This window comes from Choloepus didactylus, chromosome 5 (assembly GCF_015220235.1).
Source record: "Choloepus didactylus isolate mChoDid1 chromosome 5, mChoDid1.pri, whole genome shotgun sequence".
Classification (NCBI taxonomy): domain Eukaryota; kingdom Metazoa; phylum Chordata; class Mammalia; order Pilosa; family Megalonychidae; genus Choloepus; species Choloepus didactylus.
Window position 1 is genome coordinate 159,556,743 of NC_051311.1, and position 6,000 is coordinate 159,562,742.

The 6,000-nt window shown below is 34.5% G+C and overlaps 1 long non-coding RNA gene across 1 annotated transcript in view; it reads left to right on the forward strand.

Moving 5' to 3' along the window:
• The window catches only part of LOC119535520, a 58,735-nt gene extending 57,429 nt beyond the window's left edge, over positions 1–1,306 (forward strand). The window contains exon 2 of the long non-coding RNA XR_005217191.1: positions 946–1,306. This is a non-coding gene — a long non-coding RNA (uncharacterized LOC119535520). The remainder of the gene's footprint in view (positions 1–945) is intronic.
• The last annotated feature ends 4,694 nt before the right edge of the window (positions 1,307–6,000 follow it).

Genomic DNA, 6,000 nt, shown 5'->3' on the forward strand with positions numbered 1-6,000 from the left:
CTTCAGTTAAGATGTGGCCCACCTCAGTCAGGAAGGGACTTAATCTTATTACTGGAGTAATAAGTGGAATGAAATTCAGACAGAGAGAGAGAAAACCATGGAAGCAAGAAGCTGAAATCAATGAAACCCAGAAGAAAAGAAAGAGACCAGAATATGCTGCTATGTGCCTTGCCATGTGAAAGAGGAGCCATGCTAGCAGCCGGTCTTTGGGAAGAAACATCGCCTTGTTGATGTCTTGATTTGTACAGTTTCCTGGTCTCAAAATCATGAGTGAATAAATTTCCATTGTTTAAACTGTCCCATTTTATCTGATTTGCTAAACTACCATAGTAAAGTAAATTAAAACCCAAATTTTTCTTCATAGTTATCCAAACAAGTTTCTTTTATTCTTTATGTAACTCAAGAAAAATGATAAGTACATTAAGGATGAAATGTGGTATGTTATTACAAGGTCCAGCAAATAGATGCTCAGCAAATCTTTGTTGAGGATCAATTGGAAATACTACCATAATTTGCTCTCTTTCTAACAAACACAATGAAAATTTGAGATAATATGGCATCAGAGGATTTAGAATGGTGATACATTCTACTTGATGATGGACTTGTCCAGAAAGCACACAGTTGTTAATGAAATTATGCAGGTTAGTATCAGGGCAAAATCTGTGGTGCAAGAGGTCTGATGAAAGTTTTTAATGGAATAAAGGGTTGAGAGTCATTTTAATATACAATTTTCAAGCTACAAATACATTGCTCAAAATTTGATAAATACCTATTGTGGTGGATTGAATTGTATACCCCTGTTTGGACATAGTCTTGGTTTTGGTCTGCATTCTGGTAGATGAGGACTCATTGTAAATAAGATTCCTTAAAGTCATTACTTCAGTTTAGATGTGGCCCCATTTAACCAGGTTGGGCTTTAATCTGGCTTTTTGGTTTCCTTTACAGGCAGGAAGAAAGTCAGGGAGAGAGAAACTAGGAGGCTACCATTTGCATTGCCATGGGACAGTAAAGCCAAAGACCAAGGATTGTCAGCAGACAGCCTCAGAATGCCACACTCTCTGGGAGAAAGACTTGCCTGACTGAAACGCCAAATTTGTACTTCTAGCCTGGAATAAATTTCAGTTGTTTAAGCCATCCTATTGTATGGCATTTCTTTAGCAGCCAGGAAACTAAAATAACTATCACCATAGTTCAAGATCTGAGACTCTCTTTTATACAACTTTGATACCCAGTATTTGATACAGGTCTTGATACTGAGTAGTGTCCATATTTTATGACTTAATTCAATAAAATTAATATAACATTTCATTTATCGCCTTATGATCTTTATGACTTTCTACAGAAAAATATTTTATTTCCTGTTTATATATAAAATCCCTAATTCCAATTTCTGCTTAATTAATATACCAATGTTACTATAACTGTCAAATTAATACACACAGCCCTGGTTGTTTGAAGAAATCTTTGATCTGCACATTCAAGGTGAAATCCCACTTTGTTAAATACTGGAAACATTCAATCATTATCTTCAAGAGTACAAATAAATTAAACAGATTTCATACCAGGATGCCAGACACATAAAGAGCCTAGTCATTATTTGTACCATTCATGAACAAGACATACCCCTATGCAATTTAAAGAAGGAAATAAAACATGTATTCCAAATGCTAACCCCATAGTAATACAATTGTTTAAGGATGCTACACCTGGGAATGCTTTCTGAGGCAATGCAAGTTAATATAATGATAATAATAACAATGATAAACAAAATTACAATAATTGTTTGCTTGGTTCCTACCAGATGTGAGCTACTGTTAAGGGTGTGTATGTATACATATATATATATTCCATTATTCCATTATTTCTTGTGGTAATCTTTGTGGTAGGTACTCATTCTTCCTCTTTCAGGTGAAAGAATTAAGGAACAAGAGACGGAAAAATTGGTAGCCTATCTTACTTAGTAAGTAAGAGAGCTCGTTTTATCACTCTTTGTGGTGTCTGCAACCCTTTGCCATTCAAAGGCAAGATCACCTCATGTTTAAGTATAATTCACAGTAGATGATTGACTGATGGTAATTAAGCAGAATATGTATGGCCTACTGTTTGAATATACGGGAGTAAATTTTTAGTCATATTTATTTATCTAAAGATTATTGAATTTGAATGATTAACCAACAAAACTCAAAAGAGATGAATACATAAGCCAGAAGCCCATTTCTTTTGTCTCCTTAGAAGTTTTCAGGCTTCAAGCTCTTTGAATTGTATTTATTTTATCAGTATTTATTTTGACATTGATCTCTGTAAATAATTTCCTTCAACTTTATTTCTAGCTTAATTTTTTAATTTACAATCTTTTTTTTCTTTATTAGAGAAGTAATAGGTTTACAGAGAAAACATGCCTAAAATACAGGATTCATAGGAATACACTACTCTGTAACTGACACCTTGCATTGCTGTGGAATATTTGTTACAATTGATGAAAGCACATCTTTATAATTGCACTATTAACTATAGTTCATGGTTTAACTTAGGGTTCACTATGTAGTGTATTTCCACGGAATTTTAAAAAAAATATTTATTCTGTCACCATGTATATAATCTAAGATTTCAACTTTTAATCACATTCAGATCTATATTTCAGTGCTATAATTATGTTTATATTGTGCTTCCATCATTCTAAATAGGAATCCTATATGTTTTAAGCTTTAACTTCCCATTCCCTATCCCACCTGTCACCTGGTAACCTATATCCTAGATTCTGACTCTGAGTTTGCTTACTCTAATGGTTTCAAATCAGTGAGGTCATACAATGCTTGTTCTTTTGCATCTGGCTTATTTCACTCAACATGATGTTTTCAAGGTTCATCCATGATGTCACATGTGTCAGAACTTCATTCCTTTTCACAGCTGAATAATATTCCATTGTATGTATATATCGCATTTTAATTATTTGTTCATCATTTGATGGGTAGTTGGTTTGCACTCTTAGAGTTTATCTTCTATTCATCATAATTTTTAGGACTATGTATTACTAAATAATTATAATAATACTTAATGTCTGTTCTCCATGTCTTTTTAGTTCACTTCCATCCCTTTCTTCATCACTCATATATTGGGATACATTTATGAACTTTATCTTCAAGTGCCCTTGATTCTATTTTGCATTACCCTCATTGATAATTCCTTGGTTGTGTTATTTTTTTTTTTTTTTGCACTTTAAAGTATGCAGTTATGGTCATATCTTACAGATACTACTTTTGTTTATTTCAGCATAGAATGGAACCCTTTTCTAATATGTTTGCATTTATACATGAAAATACAATTCAGGTCAAACATTTTTTCTTCTTATTTTGCACAGTACTTCTCTTCACTGTACCTGGGTGATTGGATGCATTTAAGGAGGGGTCGCTAGGTGTGTAAGGGTGATTAACAGTTGGCCTCAGATACAAGGTGCTTTTTTATTTTTATTTTTTGCTATTGTTTTCTTTTACCCACATATCTCAATGGCTACCTTTGAGAACTCATTCCCAGAAATATGACTGTGAATACTATTTTCCTCAAAGATTGTGGTTCTCAAACATTCATTTGTAACCTGTGCAAACACCACCTCAAATTTAAGGGAGGATCTTTCAAGGGAATATTCAGAAAGCTCGCCATGTGGTCCCTGCAGTCTAGAAACACGGAGACTGGGGATTGTTCCTTAAACACAAGACGTTGGCTGGAGCTCTCCTTGAGTGCCAGTAATGACTTTCTTCCAAGTAAAGGACAAATGTTGTTCTTGAAGTCTGCCTAACTGACCACAGGGACTCTCACAAAAGCTTCTGTTTGTGGTGCTCATTTGGAAGCAGAATCTGAAGGGAAATTGTTATAGGGGTCAACCAGAGGGGTGTTATCCATCCAAGGTGTGGTGAGGGATTTTCTCATGGGACTATGAAGAAACCGCAAAATAACTGTGCAAAAGAAACCCAATTAAAAATAGAGAAAAAGACTTGAAGAGACATTTTTCCAAAGAACTTATACAAATGGCCATAAAGCACATGAAAATATGCTCAAAATCATTAGCCATTAAGGAAATGCAATTGATATATCCCTGTGCACCTGTTAGAATGGCTACTATTGAAAAATGGAAAAGTACGAGTGTTGGAGAGGATGTGGAGAAATAGGAACATTCATTTATTGAGTGTAAAATTGTGTAACCACTGTGGAAGATGGTTTGGCAGTTCCTCAGAAAGTTAAGTAAAAACTTACTATATGATCTGGGAATCCCACTTCTAGACATTTACTCCTCAAAAATGAAATCAGGTGCTCAAACAGATATTTGCACACTGATGATCATAGCAGCATTATTAACAATTGCCAAAAGTGTCCATTGCCCAATGAGTGAATAAACAAAATGTGGTACATACACAGGATGGAATATTATTCAGCCACGAAAAGAAATGAAGTTCTAATACATGTGACAATATGGATGAACTTTGAAGAAATAATGATGAGTTAAATTAGGCAGAAACAAAAGGACAGATTTTGTATGATTTCACTAATATGAATTAATTAGACTAAGCAAATCCTGGGGTCAGAATGCAGAATATATGGGTTACTGGTGAATGGGTTTGGGGTAGGGAATAGGGAGTTAAGGCTTAAAAGATTCAGAGTTTCTATTTGGGATGATGGAAAAATGTTGTTAATGGATGATGGTGATGGTAGCACAACACTGTGAAAGTAATTAACAGCACTGAATCATACATTTGAGTGGTTAGAAAGGGGAACTTTACGCTGAACACAATTTCATTTAAATTTTTAAAAAAGTCCATGTAGCTATGTAGCTGCACAGCACAGTGAACCCTAAGTAAAACCACAGACTATAGTTAATATTAAAATTATTAAAATATGCTTTCATCAATTGTAACAAATATTCCAGAGCAATGTAAGGTGTTAATAATAAGGTGATATATGGGAACCCTGTATTTTATGCATGACTTTTCTGTAAACCCACAACTTCTTTAATAAAAAAAATAATAACAGCACTAGAGAAAAAGCTAATATTTAGGCATCAGAGGGCACCAATGACAGATTTCTGTGGTAAAAGTCAACGGAAATTGAGTTTCCCTTTTCCTCTCTTCCTGCTCTCCATCCCAAATCAGTATGATCTGATGAGTGGGAGAGAAAGAATAATAGAATCAGGGGCTACATGGTATCTCTTTGCAAATGCAGGTTTCATGTCAGAGTTAGACCTGAGCTGAGGGAAGGGCTGAAGATTTTATATAGAGGACACATTGAAAGTTTGAAGTCAATATTTGAAAATGTCCAGAAAAGCTAAGGGACCTATTATGTCCCTTCAGGGTCAGAGAAGTTAGAAACAACAAACCTTCTTGGAAAGACAGTACTTTTGAGAAAAAACAAATACAGCTATTAGATGATTTTTGACTGAGTTGCACTCACTCAGTACATCAGTTCTTTCTCTGATTGAGCTCCCGTAACCGAGAGTCTCTGAACAATTGGTACTGAATGCGCTGTCCTTGGTATTTCAGAGCTCAGCAGTTACGTGTCCATTCTCTGCTGGAGAGATTATGCTACAGAAAACTCTACCTGGGCTTAGGGCAACTGAAATTTTATAGTAATTGCTGCTGTACCCAAAATGTTTTATTGTTTCATATCTTTTTATAGATATTTATGGGATGAAGTTTCTGGTGTTGACATATAAAAATAGTTCCAGCTTTATATGGAAACAGTTCCATTGCTATATTTGTTCCCAAAATAGCACCCATTAATAAGCTATCTTTTAAAATCTTTTCTTTCCAAAATGAAGATCACCCAAATCAATGTTTCATAAACTGAGATATGAGTATATAGAAAGGAAAAGAGTGGTGCATGTTTTTAACGACTATTTTCCAAATATTTCTGAGGGAAACATCATCAAAATAAAATCATCAAAATAAAATACTTACATTATGCTATAATAAATGGTCATATTTTTGTCATGTGACGAAAAATTCGATCGGG